General features: G+C 43.4%; 1 long non-coding RNA gene across 1 annotated transcript in view; it reads right to left on the bottom strand.

Annotated features, from left to right (window-relative positions):
- The window catches only part of LOC118900941, a 75,175-nt gene extending 52,850 nt beyond the window's left edge, over positions 1 to 22,325 (bottom strand). Inside the window, exon 1 of the long non-coding RNA XR_005021257.1 lies at positions 22,276 to 22,325. This is a non-coding gene — a long non-coding RNA (uncharacterized LOC118900941). The remainder of the gene's footprint in view (positions 1 to 22,275) is intronic.
- Positions 22,326 to 24,095: the final 1,770 nt, after the last annotated feature.

Below are 24,095 nucleotides of genomic sequence, written 5' to 3'. Positions count from 1 at the left end.
GCAGCAGGGCTCAGCTCCTGCCTGCCAGCCCAGGAGACGCTGTCTTTGCTGCTGTGTCGTTTTCCATCATTCTCCCTGCCTCTACCATGAGCCCGAGGAGGCAAGGACCGTTTTGATGTTTTTATCCTCTGTGCTCTCAGAGCCGAGGGCAGAAATACTCAAGAAACCCGTGGTCTTGAATTAAATAGACTACTATAAGGCAGCCCGGGGTTCCCTGGTGGCGCAGTGGTTAAGAATTCGCCTGCCAATGCAGGGGACACGGGTTCGAGCCCTGGTCAGGGAAGATCCCACATGCCGCGGAGCAACTAAGCCCGTGCACCACAACTACTAGAGCCTGCGCTCTAGATCCCGCGCTCTGCAATAAGAGAAGCCACCGCAATGAGAAACCTGCGCACCGCAACGAAGAGTAGCCCCCACTCGCCGCAACTAGAAAAAGCCTGCACACAGCAACGAAGACCCAATGCAGCCAAAAATAAATAAATTAATATTAAATAAATTTTTTTAAAAAAAGGCATCCCTGCTGACTGCCTTCAGAGGGACCGCTAAAGAGTCATAAAAGTCTGATGGAAGGAGAGAGGAAACAGTCTTTGAAGTTACAGGAAGGATTCTTTCCACCAGCCTTAAGAACTGGCGATGCCAACACATCAGCAGATTCTCAAATCTCAGAAATGCACAAGGATAAGGGGCACATGCTCCCATAACTGCCAACAGAAACCCTTAGCTAAATAAACAGTGAAGTAATAGTAGTAAAATCAAAATAAACCTTTTTAAAAACAAATAGTGTGTGAGCCACAGCTTTAAGCTTGTAAACTGATTTTTAAAGAAGCATAGGACAGAGGTTAAGAATCATTAGGAATGTCTACACTATGAAGCAACAATGTACTGGCTAACCACAAGACCTTTGAACTAACACAGCTTTAGTTCAAATTCCGGTTCTGCCATTTGGTAGCTGTTAGAATGGCTACCATCAAAAAGACAAGAGATAAATGCAGGTGAGAATGTGGAGAAAGGAAACACTTGTGCACTGCTGGCGGGACTGTAAACTGGTGCAGCCATTATGGAAAACAGTGTGGAGGTTCCTCAAAAAAATTAAAAATAGAACTGCCATATGATCCAGCAATCCCACTTCTGGGACTATTTCCAAAGGAAACAAAAACACTAACCCGAAAAGATATCTGCACCCCCATGTTCATAGCAGCAATATTTACAAAAGCCAAGGCATGGAAACATCTATCAAGAGACAAATGGATAAAGAAAACATTATATATCCATATATATATATCCATATATATATCCAATAATATTCCGTTGTGTGTATGTATATGTATGTATACATACACACAACGGAATATTATTCAGCGATTAAAAATGAGGAAATCCTGTCATTTGCTACAACATGGATGGACCTTGAGGGCATTATGCTAAATGAAATAAGTCAAGCAGAGAGACAAATACCATTTGATCTCACATATATGTGGAATCTAAAAAATACAAACAAATAAAAACTCAGACTCATAGAAAAAGAGAACAAATTTGTGGTTACCCAAGCCTGGGGGGTGGAGGAAGGGGGAATAGGAGGAAGGCTGTCAAAAGGTACAAACTTACAGTCTACAAGATAAATAAGTACCAGGGGTGTGATGTGCAGCGTGATGACTGTAGTTAACACTGCTGTATGATGTAGAGGAAAGGCGTTGAGAGTACATCCTAAGAGTTCTCATCATAAGAAAAAAACTTTTTTTTCTTTTTTTGCTTTCTCTTTTCATATTTTCTCGTTTTGCTATATCAAATGATAGATGCTAACTAAACTTACTGTGGTAATCATTTCACAATACATGTAAGTCACACCATTACGCTGTACATCTTAAACTTATACAGTGATATATGCCAATTATATCTCAATGAAAGTGGGGGGGGTAGGTAAAGGGGATCCAGAATGTGAAAGTTTGCAACTTTAAATAGAGTGGTCATGGTAGGCCTCCCTGAGAAGGTAACTTTTAAGGAAAGAAGGTGAGGGAGGGAGCTCTTCAGATATCTGAGGGAAGAGTGGTCCAGGCAGGAAGAACAGCCAGTGCAAACGTCCTGGGGCAGGGTCATGCTTAATGCATTCCAGCAGAGCAGAGAGTGAAGTGTGGCTGGAGCAGGGCAAATGAGGAGAGTTGTAGAAGAAAAGGTCTGGGGTAGGCCACTATAAAGACTTTGGTTCCTACTTGAAAGATGGGGATCCATGGTGTGGATTTGAGTACAGGGTCACTTTGACTGCTGAGAATAGCCTAGAGGTGAGAGGAAGGGAAAACTTGTAAAGACAGAAGCAGGAAGAGCCTTAGGAGGCTATTATATAAAGCCAGAGGAGTGATTATGGCAACCAGAACAGGGCTGTAGCAGCGGAGGTGAAAAGAAGTATAACGATTCTGGCTACACAGTTGACCTTTGAACAATACGTGTTTGAACTGCTTGGGTCCATTATATGCAGAGTTTTTTTCAATGGTAAACACTACAGTGCTACAGGATCCACGGTTGGTTGGATCCCAGGATGCGGAACCATGGATACAGAGAGCTGACTACAAAGTTATAATGCAGATATTTGACCACACAGAGGGCCTGCACCCCTAACCCCTGTGCTGTTCAAGGGTCAACTGTATTTTGAAGCTGAGCTAGTTGGATGGGTATAAAAAACTAGAGAAAGGGAGAAGGCAGGACGCATCTGGTCTGAGCAAACTGAAAGGATGGAGTTGCCATTAACTGTGGTGCCATTAAGGCTGGTGGAGAAGCCTCCTAGGAGGGCCAGGTAGGCAACTGGGCATTTGGCTATGGACATGTTGAGTCTGAGAAGCCCAGTACACATCCCAGAAAGAATGTCAAGGACACAGTTGGAAGTCAGAGGCAGCTGGTTTCTGGAATTCAGGTGAGAAGATATGGGTCAGCTGTGATTATGTGTTAGAAGCTACAGTCCCCTTGAACCTGTGGTTCTCGAATTTTAGTGTTCACAAAAATCACCAGAAATGCTTATAAAATACTTATTCTTGGGCCCCATCCCCAGAGAGTCTAATTCAATTAGTTTGGGGTTGGGGGACATGGGTGGGGAGGGAAAGCAAGAAATGTACATTACTGAGCTCTAGGTATTCTGATAGAGTTGACTCATGGACCAACTTCTGAAAAATCTCAGAGTCTCTTCCCTCCTTCCCAACTCAAATATTCCAACCACCTGGACAACATTCACTTAATTTCTCCAACGACCCAGAAAAATATACCCTCCTTCAAAATATTAAGGAGGTAGGGGACAGTGGTGCTGGACAAAGAGTGGTGACACTTGTTGAAAGCACGTTTCTCTTTTTATTTCACTATGGAGAGTCTGAATGTTGGTTTTGTTCCATTCCCAGCAGGAATTGGAAAGTGGACCCAGTGAGGTCCCCTATCCTTCACATTTGTGTCCCTTCCCTTAAGTGCTATTCACCCAAATCCTACATGCTTTCATGTTGTCCCAGATTCCTTCTGTCTGTCATAGAATAAAATAACTAGGATAATTTGTTCATACTAAAGTGTTAGTAACTCAGTATGTTACTTCTCTCAGAGTTGAGCTGGAAGAGAGGGCAAAAATTAAACAAGGGGATCACTTTCTTATGGAGGAGTTTCAGACAGTATGGCAGACAAAGGAGGAAGGATAGATCTTAGTATCTCGGGGTGAGTTACCTCTGGTTTCCCCAAGTACAAGACTTGTTGCAACTACCTGTGCTGTCCATGCACAAAACTAATGGTGGCTGCCAGGAGAATATGCCTGAGACCTGACTGAGGGAGCATAACTGCCTGATGGCCAAGCTGAGGTGAACCCGAGGCCACGCTGCACACAGGCTGCACACGAGGCCATGCTGCACAGGGGCTGCACACAAGGCCATGCTGCACACGGGCTGCACACGAGGCCACGCTGCACACGGGCTGCACACGAGGCCACGCTGCACACGGGCTGCACACGAGGCCATGCTGCACACGGGCTGCACACGAGGCCATGCTGCACACGGGCTGCACACGAGGCCATGCTGCACACCAGGACAGGCATCCTGTGAAGCCCAGGATGGTTTTGATGGGAGATTTTGGCTTGAACCGTTCTTAATCCTGCCCCACAATCTAAGACTCTTTCTACCCAACCTTTCTTCCTTCCCTTCTCCTCCCCAGAGCTCAGACTTGCATTACTGTCTGATGGCTCTCCCAGTCTCTTCCAGCTCCCCTCCATCTTCCTCAAGGCATATTTCCCATTAAATTCCTTGCACATCTAATCTTCTCTTGACATCTGCTTCTTGGGGGAGCTGAACTAACACATCCACTTAAGCCCCAGCTCCTGCTAACCTGGTGTAGCAAACGCCTCTGGGGTCCACGTCACACCCCTCAGCCCACCTGTGAGCTCACACTCACCTTGTGCTGACAGCATCCCAGCTCCAGCAAGAGCTGAGGTTTCCATTTTATCTCAGAGCCTTCCCCAACACTGTAGGGGCCTCTTAGCCTGACTGCAGGTACGGATCTGACATGCAGGGAAGTTCACCTCCCGGGGGAAACCCTCAGTCAGTGGGAGTTGGAAGCTAGTGTATGCTCCCTTCAGGAGGATAATGCTGGGAGGAATTCTGCACCCTACTCAGCAGCTCCCAGAGGAATCAAGTCCACACTCACCACAGCAAGCAACCTCCATAACACACCCTTATATTGGCTTTCCCTTCTTCCCTGCCTCACATCCCCACTCCCTCCCTCCAGCTTCCTGGAATCACCTCCCAAATAAATTTCTGGTACCCAAGTCCTTGTCTCAGGCTCTACTTTGAGGGGAATGCAAACCAAAACCCCTGATAACGTGAGTTATAGCAATGGAGTCATGTTAACAAAACCCTCCTTTGAGAAAACAGTGCTGAGTATCTATATGGACTACATGATGTTAAAATTTTCCGTAAAATTTTCCGTATTTAAGGGCTTCCCTGGTGGCGCAGTGGTTAAGAATCCGCCTGCCAATGCAGGAGACACGGGTTCAAGCCCTGGTCTGGGAAGATCCCACATGCCACGGAGCAACTAAGCCCGTGCGCCACAACTACTGAGCCTGCGCTCTAGAGCCCGTGAGCCACAACTACTGAGCCCGCGTGCCACAACTACTGAAGCCTGCGCGCCTAGAGCCTGTACTCCACAACAAGAGAAGCCACTGCAATGAGAAGTCTGCTCACCGCAATGAAAGAGTAACCCCCAGCTCGCCGCAACTAGAGAAAGCTTGTGCGCAGCGACAAAGACCCAAAGCAGCCAAAAATAATTAATTAATTTTTTTAAAATTTCTGTATTTAAGTATCCTATACCTAATATCAGTCACACAGTAGAACACAGTACTTCCTCGAAGGGTATGGCAGCCAGCCTCCAAGATGGTCCCCACCGATGGTCACCTCCTAGTAATCATGTCATTGTGTAGTCCCCTCCCCATTGAATAAGAGTAGAATAAAAGAGAAGTGACAGTGCGTGACTTCCAAAGTTAGGTCATAAAGGTCATAAAAGGCATTGCAGGGACTTCCCTGGTGGTCCAGTGGGTAAGACTCCACGTTTCCAATGCAGGGGCCCTGGTTTCGATCCCTGGTCAGGGAACTAGATCCCACATGCATGCTGCAACTAAGAGTCTGCACGCCGCAATGAAGACCCGGCGCAGCCTAAATAAATAAATAAATAAATAAATAAAATATTAAAAAAAAAAAAAGACATTGCAGTTCCACACTGGTCTCCTAGAGCTCTTACTCTAGGGGAAGCTTCCAGCCATGTTGTGAGGACACTCAAGCGACCCTGTAGAGAGGCCCACCTGAAGGCAGATGGAGACCTCCCAGCAACAGCCAGCACCAACTTGCCAGCCACATGAGTTAAAGTGAATTCTCAAGCTCCAATTAGGTCTTCAGATGACCTCAGCCCCAGAAGACATCTGCTGCAACTGAACGAGAAATCTCAAGCCTGAATCACCCACCTAAGCTGCTCCTGAATTCCAGATCCACAGAAACTATGAAAGAAAGTAAATGATGATTCTGGTTTTTAAGCTAAGTGTTGGGGTGATGTATTTTATAGCAATAAGTAAATAAAAAGGGATATCCTGAGTATTCTCAGTTTTCCACATAGAACCTCATTAACACTCATAGCAATACTGTGAGGTAAGCACTTTTTAGTAGCCCCATATTAAAAGAAGGAAGGAAGGAAAGAAGGGGAAGGGAAGGGAAGCAAAGAAGGAAGAAAACAAGGCATTGAGAAATTAAGTACTTAGCCAGGGTCACTCTCTTAAGAAGTGGAAGACAAGAGTGGAAACCAGGCGGTCTGGCTCCAAAGGCTGCGCTCTTAGCCACCACACTGCTCTGCCTTGGGTGTGGGAGTTGCCTTGAGAAGAAAATATTTGTGTTTCTTAGCTTATTCTGAGTAATACTTTGTACTCTAAAAAAACTTCTTCTCTGTTTTGGCATTTACGCATAGTACTTTTTTAGAAATTCACTCCAGTTCAGGACATGATTTTTGACTCGGAGTAAACATTATTTTCTTCCAGAAAACACATTTCTAATACTATAGAATATCACCGGGAAAAAAATATTCAGTGATCAAAGCTTCACTTCACCACCAAGCTATAGACTCTTCAAAGCAAGGCATGTCTCTTTCAGCCCATCAGCAATGTTTACTCATCCTCACTGGATATATGGGATATTGTGCAGAAAATACAAAAACAGCCAACAGTGAATCTTCCTCAAATCCTTACCACCCTACTTAATCTGCCTAATTGATGCTATGTTGTATTTTTGGCCTTTTCTATTAACCATCTCCCTAGTTCAACAATCAGCGTTTTGCATACAAGACTAATGGCTTACATCTCTTCTACCCTCCATAGTGCCTTGCACATAATAGGCTTTCAAACTTGTGCTTATTTAAGACATTTCAAACCTTCAAAAATAAAAATCATTCTAGTTTTTCCTTGAACAGCTCCAAATTCCACAAGCTTCTCTTGCCCTGGCATCCATCATTTCTGTGCTTAGAGTCAGTTAACCCTCACCCCCACCACCAGTCAGGTCGAAAATAAAATGGCAGAATGACAGTGTTCCGAGGGTTCTAATTGTGTTCAATGGAACCAACCCAAAGACTACCACAGGGCTATTATATTCAGTTGTGAACCACATACTTTAGAGGGGACATTGGCAAACTGGAGAAGGGTGACCAGAGGGAGAAAGGTCTGAAAACCTAACCATGAAGGAAGCTGAAAGTTGCAGAGATGTTTAGTTTGGAGAAGACTATATTTGGAGCACAAGCCCAAGCATTTGAAAAGCTGGCCTGGGAAAGAAGGATCATGCTAATTCTAACTGAGAGACATCAGAGCCTTACTTCCCCAGCTGTTTCCAATGGGATGTAAATACGGGCCTATCAAGAAAAGAGTTGGCAGGGTGAAAAAATTTGGAAAATGCCACAAAGGCAATCTCCCTCCTAGATTCACAAAGCACATTAGCATACAAAAGGTTCTGGGGCTTCCCTGGTGGGCCAGTGGTTAAGACTCCCAGCTTGCAAAGCAGCAGGCGCAGGTTCGATCCCTGGTCGGGGAGCTAAGATCCCACAGGCCGTGGCGTGCAGCCACAAACAAAACAAAACAAGATTCTGAGAAAATCCTCTAATATAGAAACCTGTGTTAGAATTTATTTACCATATCTATTGTGTACACAACTCTCTTCTATTTCCCCATATGATGTCTATTAACATCCCATTCACAGAAACGTAAGAAAAAATGCCCTAAGGAACAGAACTAGAGTTGGTTTTCAGAAATTATCAGGAGGTAGATTTTGATAAAACATAATATTTCCCACCATTCAGGCCTGGCCAAAGACAGAATGGGAGGCCTTGTGAGGTCAGGAGTGCTTTGCCACTGAAGCTGTTGAAAACAGGCCAAATGCTACGAAAAGTCACACACAGGCGGACCTCAGAGATATTGCGGGTTCAGTTTCAGACCACCTCAATAAGGCAAATACTGCAATAAAGTGAGTCACATGAATTTTTTGGTTTTCCGGTGCATATAAAAGTTATGTTTATACTATACTGTAGTCTATTCAATGTACAATAGCATTATGTCTAAAAAATGTACATATCTTAATTTTAAAATGCTTTACTGCTAAAAAATGCTAACTATTATCTGAATCTTCAGCGAGTCGTAATATTTTTGCAAGAGTAACATCAAAGATCACTGATCACAGATCACCATAACAACTATAATAATAATGAAAAAGTTTGAAATATTACGAAAACTACCAAAATGTGACAGAGAGAGACAAACTGAGCGGATCCTATTGGAAAAATGGTGCTGACCAACTTGCTCCACGCGGGCAAAATCTTCCATTTGTGAAAAACACAATATCTGTGAAGTGCAATAAAGCAAAGCACAGTAAAACAAGGTATACGTGTAGCAGGCCCAAGATTCTGTGATTCTGTGATAATTCTCAGGAAAGAAAAGGAATTTCCATGTTGGGGTTTCCATGCTCAGTTGGTCTTCCATCTGGAATCAGGGATCCCCGCTTCTTTAGAAACAATTAGTCTCACTATTCTTATGTTCCAATTACACTTATAGCATTATAATTACTCATAAACATGCCTGTCCCTCTAGACAATGACTCCCATCCCGGAGAACACAGTCCCCCTGCTCCTCAGCTGTGTAATGGAAATAATAATAGTACCTACATCAAAGAGTTGTTGTAAATATTAAATGAGTTATTTCATGTCAACCACTTTGAACAATATCTGGCACTGCTCATAAATTTAGCAAATACGTTGTAATTATATATGTTGCAGCAGGAAGAACTTTGAGAACTCCTGCACTAGACATTAAATTCCTTGAGATCAGAGTCCATTTCTTATCCATTTTAGTTTTCATCAAGTATTACTATCTTAGATACACAGGAGGCACTTAATAAAGGCTTATAAGATGGATGGATGGACTGATGTTTGGTTGATTACTTGGATGCATGGATGGATGGATGGATGGGTGGATGGATGGATGGATGGATGGATGGATGCGTGGATGCGTGGATGCGTGGATGCGTGGATGGGTGGGTGTGTGGGTGGGTGGATGGGTGGGTGGATGCGTGGGTGGGTGGATGGGTGGGTGGAGAGGGAAGGAGGGATAGATGGTTCAATACTTGGATGGAGGGAAGGAGGGATGGATGGGTGAGTGAGTTGATCTTGTCCCCATTTTGGTAGCTCTTGAGGGTGTCTGCATGGGTTCAGTCCATCAACATCTATTTCCATGCCCCCTGCACAGTGGCAGGCCTCCCATAAGGGGCTCTTCTCTCCTCCTTTGTAGGGGTACTGAAGTTTTAGAGCAAGGCTCCTCAATTTTCCCACTGAAATAGCCCTATCCATGAAGGAGAATGATCAGAACCTCCACTGCCTCCTGAATTCTGAGGGCATGGCCTAAGGTAACCCAAGGCTCAATATTTTTTCTAAGTCTGATTTTTACCTTAAAATCCTGCAAAATTTGCATTTTATATCATAATATATCTGTTTACTTTTAAACCGTGTTATAAATTTTTATCAACATGTAAAATTGATGAACCACAATATGTTGTGTTCATCCTGTGGCTTCCAGCCCCTCTGACACTCTGATATGTACCTTCAAGAAGTACATCTTCCTCCAGTGCCAGAAACCTAACAAATGTCTCCAGGTTCCATCACCCAAATCCATTTGCTCTATTTTGTTTGTTCTGTGTGTAGACTCATACCCTAGAACTTGATGCTTCAGATCCATTTTTGTTCTTGCCAATAATACATCTCTAGCAACATTCTGGAAGGCAAGGAATTTATCACGTTTATTGATATACTTGCCTTGGGCATAAAGGGAGAAGATACAAACATGGAGTCTGAGGATTTTTTGTCTGACGAAGAAAAATGACCATTTATATAACTTTTAAAGTAACAGTTCTCAATTTGAATATCACTGCCCTGAAGCCCAATTAGCACAAAAGGTCCTTAGAGGTTTTTAAAGGCTATATTACACAGGAGATAAAGGCTTAAGCTTTTTTGAGCCAATCAGATTCTTTACCTCACAGAAATGTGTTATAATTTCAAAATACAGGCCACAACTTCAGGAATATAGTATATAACTACTATAAAACAGTAGTTATAACTATATTCCTTATGTCCAGAAAGCTGGAGAAAATAGTGAACATGTTAAGTAGTGACATTGGAGATATTTTTAAAAGATCCAACTTCTAGTGATGAAACTTACAATATTTGTGGTACCAAAAAAATGAGATTAAAAGCACATTAAACATTATGAGAAAAAGATTAATGAATTTAAAGACATAGCAGTAGAAGTTACCCAAAATAAAACACAGGGAGAAGACTAAAATATAAACAGAGCATCACTGAACTGTGGGAAAACATCAAGCGGCCTAATACACATATAATTAGAGACTCCAAATGAGAGAAAAGAGAGGGAGAAACAAAAATATATGAATAATTCATAGCTGCAATTTGATAAAATTTGATAAAAATTATAAACAGATCCAAGAAGTTTGACAAACTCCTTGCACAAGCACAAGAAACATGAATACAACTATACCAAAGCACGTAATATATCAAATTTCTGAAAACCAGTGTTAAAGGGAAAATCTTAAAACAAGACAGAGAAAAAAGACATTTTACATTCAGAGGAACAAAAATAAGCAAGATGTTAGAAACGATATAAGTTAGCCAAAAATGAAGCAACATCTTTAAAGTACTGAAAGAAAAAAATCATCTATACCCTGTGCAAGTATCTTTCAAAAACGTAAGTGAGGGCTTCTCTGGTGGCACAGTGGTTAAGAATACGCCTGCCAATGCAGGGGACACGGGTTCGAGCCCTGGTCTGGGAAGACCCCACGTGCCGCGGAGCAACTAAGTCCGTGTGCCACAACCACTGAGCCTGCGCTGTAGAGCCCTCGAGCCACAACTACTGAGCCCACATGCTACAACTACTGAAGCCTGCGTGCCTAGAGCCCATGCTCCGCAACAAGAGAAGCCACCACAATGAGAAGCCCACGCACTGCAAGGAAGAGTAGCTCCCACTCGCTGCAACTAGAGAAAGCCCACGTGCAGCAACGAAGACCCAATGCAGCCAAAAATAAATAAATAAAAATTTTTTTAAATAAAATAAATAAAAATGTAAGTGAAATAAAGACACTGAGGCATATAAAAGTGATAAGAACTTCTCATTGGCAGTTCCACACTACAAAATAAATGGTAAAGTCCTTCAGAAAGGTAAGAATGAGGAGGGAAGGGAATGGAAATGATGCCAAGTGAAAATGTGGATCCATACAAAAGACTGAAGAACACTGGAAATGATCACTATATTGGTCCAATATTTTTTCTTCTTATTTAACTCTTTAAAAGACAACTGCCTGTTTAAAATGGATAATACATCATGACCAATGGAGGTTTAATCCCAAGAATGCAAGGTTAATTTAACATTCAAGAATCCACCAATGTTTTAAAACAACCCAATCCAAAAATGGGTGGAACACCTAAATAGACATTTCTCCAAAGAAGACATACAGATGGCCAACAAACACATGAAAAGATGCTTAACATCACTAATTATTACAGAAATGCTAATCAAAACTACAGGGAGGTATCACCTCATACCGGTCAGAAGGGCCATCATCAAAAAATCTACAAACAATAAATGCTGGAGAGGGTGTGGTGAAAAGGGAACCCTCGTGCACTGTTGGTGGGGATGTAAATTGATACAGCCACTATGGAAAACAGTATGGAGGTTCCTTAAAAAACTAAAAATAGAACTACCATATGACCCAGCAATCCCACTACTGGGCATATACCCAGAGAAAACCATAATTCAAAAAGAGTCATGTACCACAATGTTCATTGCAGCTCTATTTACAATACCCAGGACATGGAAGCAACCTAAGTGTCCATTGACAGATGAATGGATAAAGAAGATGTGGCACATACAGACAATGGAATATTACTCAGCCATAAAAAGGAACGAAATTGAGTTATTTGTAGTGAGGTGGATGGACCTAGAGTCTGTCATACAGAGTGAAGTAAGTCAGAAAGAGAAAAGCAAATATCATATAATCACGCATATATGTGGAATCTAGAAAAATAGTATAGATGATCTTATTTGCAAGGCAGAAATAGAGATACAGACACAGAGAACAAAGGTATGGATACCAAGGGGGAAAGGGGTTGGGTGAGAAGAATTGGGAGACTGGGATTGACACTTATAGATTATTGATACTATGCATAAAATAGACAACTGATGGGAACATACTGTATAGCACAGGGAACTATACCTAATGCATTATGGTAACCTAAATTGGAGGAAGTCCAAAAGGGAGGGGATATCTTTATGTGTTTGGCTGATTCATTTTGTTGTGCAGTGGAGGCTAAAACAACATTGTAAAGCAACCACACTCAAATAAAAATTAATTTAAAAAAACAATCTATCAATGTTTTATAAATATAATTCACCATATTAACAAACTAAAATGAAAAACCACATGATCATCTCAATAGATAACAGAAGAAATGTTTGACAAGATCCAACATCTTTCTGATAAAAAGTCTCAGCAAACTCAAAATAGAAAGGACTTTTCTTAATTAGATAAAGGGCTTCTATGAAAAACCTATCACTAACATCACACACAATGGGGAAAGACTGTATTCATAGAGAAATGCAAAGGACATAGAATAGACAAACAACTTTGGAAAAGAAAGTTGAAGGAGTAGCACCACCTGACTTCAACGTTATTATAAAGCTGCAGATATCAAGACAGTGTGGTATTAGTGTAAAGATAGACAAATAGACCAATGGAACAGCATAGAGCCCAAAAGTAGATCCACACTAGGGACAACTGATTTTCAACAAAGGTGCAAAAGCAATTCAGAAGAGAAAGGACCATTTTCTCAATAAATGATGCTGAAACAACTATATACATATCCCCCCAAAAATGGACATTAATCCACACATCACACCACATTCAAGAATTAAAATTGATCAAAACTGATCATATAACTAAATGTAAACCTAAAGCTATAAAACTTCTAGAAGGAGACCTAGGAGAAAATCTTGTGTTAGGCAAAGATTTCTTAGCTATAACACTAAGTACACAATTCGAATAAATGGAAAAAATTGCTAAATCGTACATCATTAGAAATAAAAATAAACTTCTGCTCTATGAAAGACACTCTTAAGAATGAAACGACAAGCCATAGATTGGGATAAAATATTTAAAAATCATATATCCAATAAAGGACTTATTTCCAGAATATATAATGAACTCTCAAAACTCAGTAACAAGAAAACAACCAACATAAAAATGGGCAATGAATATGAACAAACACTTTAGCGAAGAAGATATAAAGATGGCAAATAAACACAATTTTTAAAAGATGCTTAACATCATTGGGCATTAGGGAAATGCAACATCAAGTAACAAAGAGATAACATTACACACCTGTTCAAAAGTCTAAAAATTTAAAAACTAAACATAGCAAGGTTGTTGAGGTGTGAAAGAACTAGAACACTCATACATTGATAGTGGGAAAGTAAAATGGAGCAACTATTTTAGAAAACAATACAAAAGTGTTTAAAAATGTTAAACATACTCAGACCATATTCTACTCCTAGGTATTTAGCCTAGAAATGAGGGCATTCATCCACACAAACACCTGCACATGAGAGTTCATAGCAGCTTGATGTGTAACAGCCAAAAACTAGGAATAACTCAAATGTTCATGAAGAGGCAAATGGATAAACCAACTGTGGGATATCCATACAATGGAATACTACACAGCGATAAAAAGGAATGGACTACTGATACACTCAACAACGTTGATGACTCTCAAAACAATAATGCTGGCTAAAAAAGTCAAACAAAAACACGTACAAGCTGTATGATTCCATTTCTATGAATTTCTTTAAAGTGCAAACTAATCTATAGTGACAGAGAGTTGATCAGTGGTTGCCTGGAGATTAAAGTGGGTGAGGGGGGGACCTTCAAGATGGCAGAGGAGTAAGATGTGGAGATCACCTTCCTCCCAAATACATCAAAAATACATCTATGTGTGGAACAACTCCTACAGAACACATACTGAACGCTGGCAGAAGACCTCAGACTTCCCAAAAGGCAAGAAACTCCCCACGTACCTGGGTAGGGTAAAAGAAAAAAGCAAAAACAGAGACAAAAGAATAGGGATGGGACCTGCACCTCTGGGAGGGAGCTGTGAAGGAGGAAAGGTTTCCACACACTAGGAAGCCCCTTCACTTGTGGAGACGGGGGTGGGCGGCAAGGAAGCTTTGGAACCATGGAGGAGAGCGCAGCAACAGGGGTGCAGAGGGCAAAGTGGAGAGATTCCCGCACAGAGGATCGGCGCCAACTGGCACTCACCAGCCTGAGAGGCTTGTCTGCTCACCCGCCAGGGCGGGCGGGGCTGGGAGCTGAGGCTCGGGCTTTGGTCGGATCACAGGGAGAGGACTGGGGCTGGCTGCGTGAACACAGCCTGAAGGGGGCTAGTGCGCCACGGCTAGCCGGGAGGGAGTCCGGGAAAAGTCTGGAACTGCCTAAGAGGCAAGAGACCATTGTCTCAGGGTGCATGAGAACAGGGGATTCCTTCCCTGTCTGCCCACAGAAGGCAAAGCACCACCTAAACAAGCTCCAGAGACTGGCACAAGCTGCAGCTATCAGCGCGGACACCAGAGACGGGCATGAAATGCTAGCGCTGTTGCTGCCGCCACCAAGAAGCCTGTGTGCGAGCACAGGTCACTCTCCACACTTCCCCTCCCGGGAGCCGGTGCAGCCCGCCACTGCCAGGGTCCCGTGATCCAGGGACAACTTCCCCGGGAGAACGCACGGTGTGCCTCAGGCTATTGCAACATCACGCTGGCCTCTACCGCCGCAGGCTCGCCCCGCGTTCCAATTATAACTACCGTACCCCTCCCTCCCCCCTGCATGAGTGAGCCAGAGCCCCCTCATCAGCCGCTGCTTTAACCCCATCCTGTCTGGGAGGGAACAGATGCCTAAGGGCAACTAACATGCAGAGGCGGGGCCAAAACCAAAGCTGAACCCCAGGAGCTGTGCGAACAAAGAAGAGAAAGGGAAATCTCTCCCAGCAGCCTCAGGAGCAGCGGATTAAATCTCCACAATCAACCTGGTGTACCCTGCATCTGTGGAATACCTGAACAGACAACAAATCATCCCAAAATAGAGGTGGTAGACTTTGGGAGCAATTGTAGCTTGGGGTTTGCTGTCTGAGACTGGTTTGGTTCTGATTTTCATCTTAGTTTAGTTTTTAGCATTTGTTTATCTTAGTTTAGTTTTTAGCACTTGTTATCATTGGTGGATTTGTTTATTGGTTTTGTTGCTCTCTCCTTTTTTTATTATTATTACTGTTTTTATTTTTTTATTTTAATAATTTTTTTAGTTTTTATTTTAATATATTTTTTAAATTTTTATTTATTATTATTTTTTCTTTCTTTTTTTCTCCTTTTCTTCTGAGCTGTGTGGCTGACAGGGTCTTGGTGGTCCGGCCTGGTGTCAGGCCTGAGCCTCTGAGGTGGGAGAGCCGAGTTCAGGACACTGGACCACCAAAGACCTCCCAGCCCCATGTAATGTCAATCAGCAAGAGCTCTCCCAGAGATCTCCATCTCAACGCTAAGACCCAGCTCCACTCAACGACCAGCAAGCTACAGTGCTGGACACCCCACGCCAAACAACTAGCACGACAGGAACACAACCCCACCCATTAGCAGAGAGGCTGCCTAAAATCATAATAAGTTCACAGACACCCCAAAACACACCACTGGAAGAGGCGCTGCCCACCAGAAAGACAAGATCCAGAACACAGGCACTACTCCCCTCCACCAGGAAGCCTACACAAGCCACTGAACCAACCTCACCCACTTGGGGCAGACACCAAAAACAACAGGAATTACGAACCTGCAAGGCTGCAAAAAGGAGACCCCAAACACAGTAAGTTAAGCAAAATGAGAAGACAGAGAAACACACAGCAGATGAAGGAGCAGGGTCAAAACACACCAGACCTAACAAATGAAGAGGAAATAGGCAGTCTACCTGAAAAAGAATTCAGAATAATGATGGTAAAGAGGATCCAAAATCTTGGAAAAAGAATGAAGAAAATACAAAAAATGTTTAACAAGGAACTAGAAGAACTAAAGAGCAAACAAACAATGATGAACAACACAATAAATGAAATTTAAAATACTCTAGAAAGAATCAATAGCAGAATAACTGAGGCAGAAGAACGGATAAGTGACCTGGAAGATAAAATAGTGGAAATAACTACTGCAGAGCAGCATAAAGAAAAAAGAATGGAAAGAATTGAGAACAGTCTCAGAGACCTCTGGGACAACATTAAACACACCAACATTCGAATTACAGGGGTCCCGGAAGAAGAAGAGAAAAATAAAGGGACTGAGAAAATATTTGAAGAGATTATAGTTGAAAACTTCCATAATATGGGAGAGGAAATAGCCAATCAAGTCCAGGAAGTGCAGAGAGTCCCACACAGGATAAATCCAAGGAGAAACACGCCAAGACACCTATTAATCAAACTATCAAAAATTAAACACAAAGAAAAAATATTGAAAGCAGCAAGGGAAAAACAACAAATAACATACAAGGGAATCCCCATAAGGTGAACAGCTGATCTTTCAGCAGAAACTCTGCAAGCCAGAAGGGAGTGGCAGAACATATTTAAAGTGATGAAAGGGAAAAACCTACAACCAAGATTACTCTACCCAGCAAGGACCTCATTCAGATTCGACAGAGAAATTAAAACATTTACAGACAAGCAAAAGCTAAGAGAATTCAGCACCACCAAACCAGCTTTACATCGAATGCTAAAGGAACTTCTCTAGGCAGGAAACACAAGAGAAGGAAAAGACCTACAATAACAAACCCCAAACAAGTAAAAAAATGGCAATAGGAACATACATATCGATAATTACCTTAGATAAACCCATGCACATATCGTCACCTTATTTTTGATAAAGGAGGCAAGAATACAGAGTGGAGAAAAGACAGCCTCTTCAATAAGTGGTGCTGGGAAAACTGGACAGCTACATGTAAAAGAATGAAATTAGAACACTCCCTAACACCATACACAAAAATAAACTCAAAATGGATTAAAGACCTAAATGTAAGGCCAGACGCTATTAAACTCAGAGGAAAACAGAGGCAGAACACTCCATGACATAAATCACAGCAAGATCTGTTTTGACCCACCTCCTAGAGAAATGGAAATAAAAACAAAAATAAACAAATGGGACCTAATGAAACTTAAAAGCTTTTGCACAACAAAGGAAACTGTAAACAAGACAAAAAGACAACCCTCAGAATGGGAGAAAATATTTGCAAACGAAGCAACTGACAAAGGATTAATCTCCAAACTTTACAAGCAGCTCATGCAGCTCAATATCAAAAAAACAAACAACCCAATCCAAAAATGGGCAGAAGACCTAAATATACATTTCTCCAAAGAAGATATACAGATAGCCAACAAACACATGAAAGGATGCTCAACATCACTAATCATTAGAGAAATGCAAATCAAACCCACAATGAGGTATCACCTCACACCGGTCAGAATGGCCATCATCAAAAAATCTGCAAACAATAAATGCTGGAGAGGGTGTGGAGAAAAAGGAACCCTCTTGCACTGCTGGTGGGAATGTAAATTGATACAGCCACTATGGAGAACAGTATGGAGGTTCCTTAAAAAACTAAAAATAGAACTACCATACGACCCAGCAATCACACTACTGGGAATATACCCTGAGAAAATCATAATTCAAAAAGAGTCATGTACCACAATGTTCACTGCAGCTCTATTTACAATAGCCAGCTCATGGAAGCAACCTAAGTGTCCATTGACAGATGAATGGATAAAGAAGATGTGGCACATATATACAATGGAATATTACTCAGTCATAGAAAGAAACGAAATTGAGTTATTTGTAGTGAGGTGGACGGACCTAGAGTCTGTCAGAGTGAAGTAAATCAGAAAGATAAAAACAAATATTGTATGCTAACACATATAATATGGAATTTTTTTTAAAAATGGTTCTGGTGAACCTAGGGGCAGGACAGGAATAAAGACGCAGACATAGAGAATGGACTTGAGGACACAGGGAGGAGGAAGGGTAAACTGAGATGAAGTGAGACAGTAGCACTGACACATATACAGTACCAAATGTAAAATAGCTAGCTAGTGGGAAGCAGCTACACAGCACAGGGAGATCAGCTCGGTGCTTTGTGACCACCTAGAGGGGTGGGATAGGGAGGGTGGGAGGGAGATGCAAGATGGAGCGGATAAGGTGATATATGTATACATATATCTGATTCACTTTGTTATACAGCAGAAACTAACACAACATTGTAAAGCAATTATACTCTAATAAAGATGTTAAAAAATAATAAATAAAGTGGGTGAGGGAAGAGAGGAACAAAGAAACTTGCAGGGGTGATGGTTATGTTCCTTCCCTTGCTTCTGGCGATAGTTTCATGGACATACATATATGTATGTCAAAACTTATCAAATTGTATACTTTAAAAAGTGGCCCTTATTATATGTCAATTATACCTCAACATAACTGGTAAAAATTAACAGATAATAATAATAAATGCTAACTTGATCGAACTAGTGAAAGTAAGACAAGGGATAAAGAGAAACCAGCAAAGTAAAATAATGTAAGTTGGCAGAATAAAATGAGCATTATCAATTGTCATTAAAAGTAAATAAATGGAATTAGCCATTAAAAGACAGAGACGGTCAGATTGGCTTAAAAACAAATCAAGCTCTGTACTACATACAAAAAGCAGTTGTAATCTGCTGGGTGCAAACTTCCCTGACTTGGAAGAATTAAAATGTTAGTAAATTAACTATTTCTCTTGAATAAGTAGGAGTTAAAACTTAGGATACTTACTAACATGATTTTACATAAATGATGATTCAAGAGACGGGCCAGTGTTGATTTTTAAATTAACAATCTAACAGTCTAAATTAACAAATTTTTCATAAGTATGTTGTCCTAGTTGGAGATTCTTGGAATAACACTACTTGCTTTGAGGGCTTGGTTATATGATACATTGTACTGGTCTTCAATCTTTTATTCCCAAGGTTTCTAAATTGTTGCTTGTAAGTAACTATACATATTGAGAGTCTTTGTGGGGCAAATCATGATTTGCAATTTAACCGATCAGTTACCAGCATTTTTTCATTTGTTTAAAGACTGGAGGATACTAGTTTAATGTATTATTCATTTGTTGATCCTTGGTGGCCAACAGATGTGACAAATCTTGGATAAGAAACATATCTCCTGATTCTCCTTTCTTGTGGAAATGGGATTTTTGGCCAGTGTAATGACTGGCCCTGTACTTTGTTGTTCATTACTTGGTCCAGAGTTTCCATTAGGGTGGGGGAAGAGGGAGACAAGGATTGTGTCCAACCTATTTTGTGCCTTGATTGGCCCTCTACAAAGGACCAGAACTCAGTAACTGCTCACTGAAGGCTTTCATCAGTCCTGCCAGTGGGACAGTTTGGAGGGAACAGTGGTTGCATCAGAATCACCTGAGGCTTGTTAAAACAGGCTCCTGGGCCCCTTCCCCCAGAATGGCTGACTCATGAGTTCTGGGATGGGGCTGAGAATGTGCATTTCTTTTTTTTTTTTTTTTAACATCTTTATTGGAATATAATTGCTTTACAATGGTGTGTTAGTTTCTGCTTTATAACAAAGTGAATCAGCTATACATATACATACATCCCCATATCTCCTCCCTCTTGCGTCTCCCTCCCAGCCTCCCTATCCCACCCCAGAATGTGCATTTCTACCCAGTTCCCAGTTGCTGCTGCTGCTGGTGACTGGAAGACCACAGTTTGAGGACCATTCTTTGTTTCATCCGTTTCCCATTCTCAACTTCAGCCTCTAGCCATTTCTCTTGCCATCTTTGGGGTAAAAGTGTCTGGTAGTGCATGCCATGGTGCCTCCCCCACGGTCCCCCTTTAAGACCTAGCCCCTCATTCCCTGCCTGCAGGGAGTGTTAGGCACCTCTGCCTGCATTAGCATCGGAAAACTAGATGCTGGGAGACCTCCTGAGTGGCCCTGGGTGTCAAGAACACAGCGAACACACACAGAAAATCCTCCAAGGCAGTGGTGAGGCACGTAAGAGGATACACTGCCTTCCTGGCTTCTGGCTGGTCACAAGGGTGAAGCTGCCGCCGTCACCAGGGAAGTCAGCTGATGCCTGGCGTACTCATCAACCTGCAGGCAGGCTCCAGAAGAACGTGCACAGGTGCGCACAAGCACACAGGCAGGCAGGTGAGGCGGCGGGGCTGGGAGGGAACAGGGCAGGAGGCGGGAGGACTCCTACCCAGGTGAGGGTTGCTGGGATCTCCCAGCCTGCTGCCCCCCAGAGGCCAGCACGTTCTACCCTGCACTCACAACCCCTCAGAGACATTAGGTCTCAGAAATGCAGGGCAAGGAACAACGGTTTAACTAATGCTTTGGGTTTTTTTTTTTTTTTAATAAATTTATTTATTTATTTTTGGCTGTGTTGGGTCTTCGTTGTTGTGCACGGGCTTTCTCTAGTTGCAGCAAGCGGGGGCTACTCTTTGTTGCGGTGCGTGGGCTTCTCATTGCGGTGGCTTCTCTTGTTGCGGAGCATGGGCTCTAGGCACGTGGGCTCAGTAGTTGCGGCACACAGGCTCAGTAGTTGTGGCTCGTGGGCTCAGTAGTTGTGGCTCGTGGGCTCTAGAGCAGAGGCTCAGTAGTTGTGGCACACAGGCTTAGTTGCTCCATGGCATGTGGGATCTTCCTGGACCAGGGCTCGAACCCATGTCCCCCGCATCAGCAGGGAGATTCATAACCACTGTGTCACCAGGGAAGTCCATGCTTCTGTTTCTTCATTCACTCATTCAACCAACATTTGTTTGAGCTTCTACTATATTGGGCTCTAGGTTAATCTTGGGATCCAAAGGGGGTTAAAACATAATCAATCCCTTTCAGGTTGTTCACAATCTGGTATAAGAGCTGGACAAGAAACAGGCAGTCCCAGTGAAGCACCTTGAGAGGCAGTATACGCCGCGGATAACAGCTCTAGAGCCAGAACACCCAGCTCCAAATCCTGTGTGACCTTGGGCAAGTCACTTAACTTCTCTGAGTCTCCACGTCCTTATCTGTAAAATGGGGATGATAGCAGTGCCTACCTCATAGGTAGGTCTGGTGTCAGGTCTACACGAGTTAGTGTTTAAAATGTACCTGGTGCAGAGTCCTGATCGCAGGCTCTTGTCAATATTGGCATGACAACGAGAAAGGTGCTGAGGACAGCAGGGGAGGATAGGTCAGGAGCCCAGGCATAAAACTAACCACCTCAGAGTGGCAGCTTGCCCTCTGTAACGTGAGCAGATCCAAACAGAGGATCCCAAGGCCCCTTCCAGTGTGAGAGCTGTGGGCTGGTGGTGCCATCCAGTAGGTACACTGGACACGAGAAATAGTCAGGAGAGGTTCTCCTGCCGTGGACATGGTGGAGTTAGCGAAAGAGGGAAGATCCTCTCTGTTTCACTTGGATTTGTAGGAAGTTTGACAACATCTCACTCACAGCCAAGGGCAGCAGTTGAGAATAGCCAGGGTTGGTTCCCATGCTCGGGCAGACCCCTCCTCCACCCAGGGCCCCCAGGACCCTGGGGGGCTATATCCTCCCTCTCTGTGTATCTCCTCTCCTCCCCACCCCTTCAGTGCCATCGCTCCATCTCTGGGCCCATTTTCCTGTTCTATTTGTAATTGCCACTGAGAACCTGCCGTCATGCACGTATACACACCTGCTCTCTTGGCCAGAGGGCCTACCAACCCCACAGTACTCGCCGGCTGGGAACTTTCAGAGAGCCCTGGGCCAAGGCTTTTGGGAACACAGCCCTGTCCACGAAGACCCAGGTCAAGAAAGGACACCTGATGACACGAGTGCTGGAGCTCAGAGCAAGGGTGGTGTCTCCCTGGAGAGTGACTCTGGGGCGAGCCGGCCAGGAGAGAACAGACCAGCAGACAGCCCTCACCGTGCAATACAGACCATATCCTGCTCTCAGCTGCCAATCGGGGGTGGCCCCGGCCACGTGCATCACCCTTGCTGGACATGGCTGGAGAGCACGGTCTCCAGCTCCTGATCTTCCGGCACTCACGTGCCATGAGGGCGACTGACTACGGAGAAGAGAGAAATGACCGAGCAAATACAGAGGGTCCCCAGGGCCTACCTTGTGCTGTCCTATTCTCTATCACTTCTTGCTTTCTCCCTTCTCCTGAACTCCAATTAAGAAAAAACAGGGGTCGGGGGTTGGGGGGAGGGACCAAGCGCTTGGAACAACCTGGATGCTAATTTCAATCTAAAACACTGGGTCTGAGCCCTGGCCAGCCGCCCTCAGCAACTTCCAGCTCAGCCACCCTATGCCTCTATGGCTGAAAATACCCAAGCGTCTGATGAAGCAGCTGCAGTTAAATTTAGCCCTGGCAAACCTAGGGCTGGTCTGGGTGCTAGAAGCAGCAGAGGGGACCCACAGATGCAGCCAACGCAGGTGGGAGAGCCTCCAGCTACAGACAACAGCCAGAGTGGTGACAATGACAACACCTAGAGGCAAGGAGAGCCAGGGAAGGGAGATGGAGTGGGGTGAAGTTCAAGGCCCAAAGGGTCTTCTACTGCCATCAGCAGATACCCGGCAGGTAGCGCGGATGAGTAAAGCATAAAGATGGAAAGAAAAGGGAATGGTAGGGACTGTGCTGAACTGAAATTTAGACTTTTTAAATAACACCACGTCAGCCAGATAAAATCCTGCCTTAGGTCTGCAGACGTTCACTGTGACACCCGGGCCCAGCTTTGCAGAGGAGGAAACCCCAAGGGGATATTCCACCACCAGCCATTCATTCTTTGCTTCTTCAGTCTCCTGTTAAAATGCAGACTGTGGGCTTTAAGATTTTTTTGCTAACGCAGTTATTCTTACTGATCCCTTTGGTTAAGAGAGAAGGAAAGAAGAAAAGAAATAATCAGCATGCATGAATAAATTATTTGGCAAATTCGCATTTATTAATTCGTTCAGAATCAAATGTTACCTGTATAAAGCAGTTGTTGAATGAAAAGAATATTTGGCTTGCAGTCAGACAGGCTTGAGTCTGACTCCTGGCTCTCCCACCTGCTAGGAAATTAATTAACTTCCCTAAGCTGCAGCTTCCTCTTTGGTCAAGAAGAAATAATATGCCTACCTTGGATTGCTATGAAGATTAAATAAAACAATACAGGACGGTGTTTGGCATGAGATCATTCACACTCAATAAATGTTGCATGAATTTTAATCATCTGAGAGCCAGGTTCTGTAGGACAGGGACTCAGAGTGGAAAGGGGACAGCCCTTCACCCTGCCAGAGCTCTCCCAGAGCCTGCGTCGGGCCTCAATTTGAGTTGGCTTCTGAGCCACGTGGAGCCACACTGCCCCCTTGTGCCCATTTGCCCCACTGCAGCTGCACTTGAGTTGTGCCTCACACCTTTCTCTCTTCCGCCATTGGAGAAGGGGTATCAGGCCTACAGACCTACTGCACCCTTGTTTCTACTCCATGTGAGCCCCTCATGCTGTCTTATGCTGAGCTGGTTGGTTGCTGAAGGTCATTAGCTGAGTCTACAACAGCCTAGCTTGTCCAATCTCCCGAGCACACCGGCCACACTGGGGAGCATTTGTTTAGCCTCCCTGATCTAGTGCTTTAGCAGATTTCCAGCCCCGGTGCTGTACTGGGATCCCCTGGGGAGATATTAAAATAGACATCCATTTGTACATTACACCTCTCTCCAGACCTATGGAATCAGAATCTCAGAGGGTGAACTGGAGAAGCCGTATAAAAAGAAAAAACTCAAAGGATCTCAAATTTAGCCAATTTTGAAAATGCATTGTTTTAACCCCGTATTGTGCTGCCCTCAGTCACCTCTCGCTTCTGTCTTGGCTTTGTAAGTAACGCAAGCAAGAAAATACACTGCTCTCTGCACAGAAAATTAGTATTCTTATGGAGCGGGAAAAGGGGGGGGTGAGCGGCCA

The sequence above is a fragment of the Balaenoptera musculus genome, chromosome 9, assembly GCF_009873245.2.
Source record: "Balaenoptera musculus isolate JJ_BM4_2016_0621 chromosome 9, mBalMus1.pri.v3, whole genome shotgun sequence".
NCBI classification, from domain to species: domain Eukaryota; kingdom Metazoa; phylum Chordata; class Mammalia; order Artiodactyla; family Balaenopteridae; genus Balaenoptera; species Balaenoptera musculus.
This window is presented reverse-complemented; position numbering and strand designations above follow the sequence as displayed.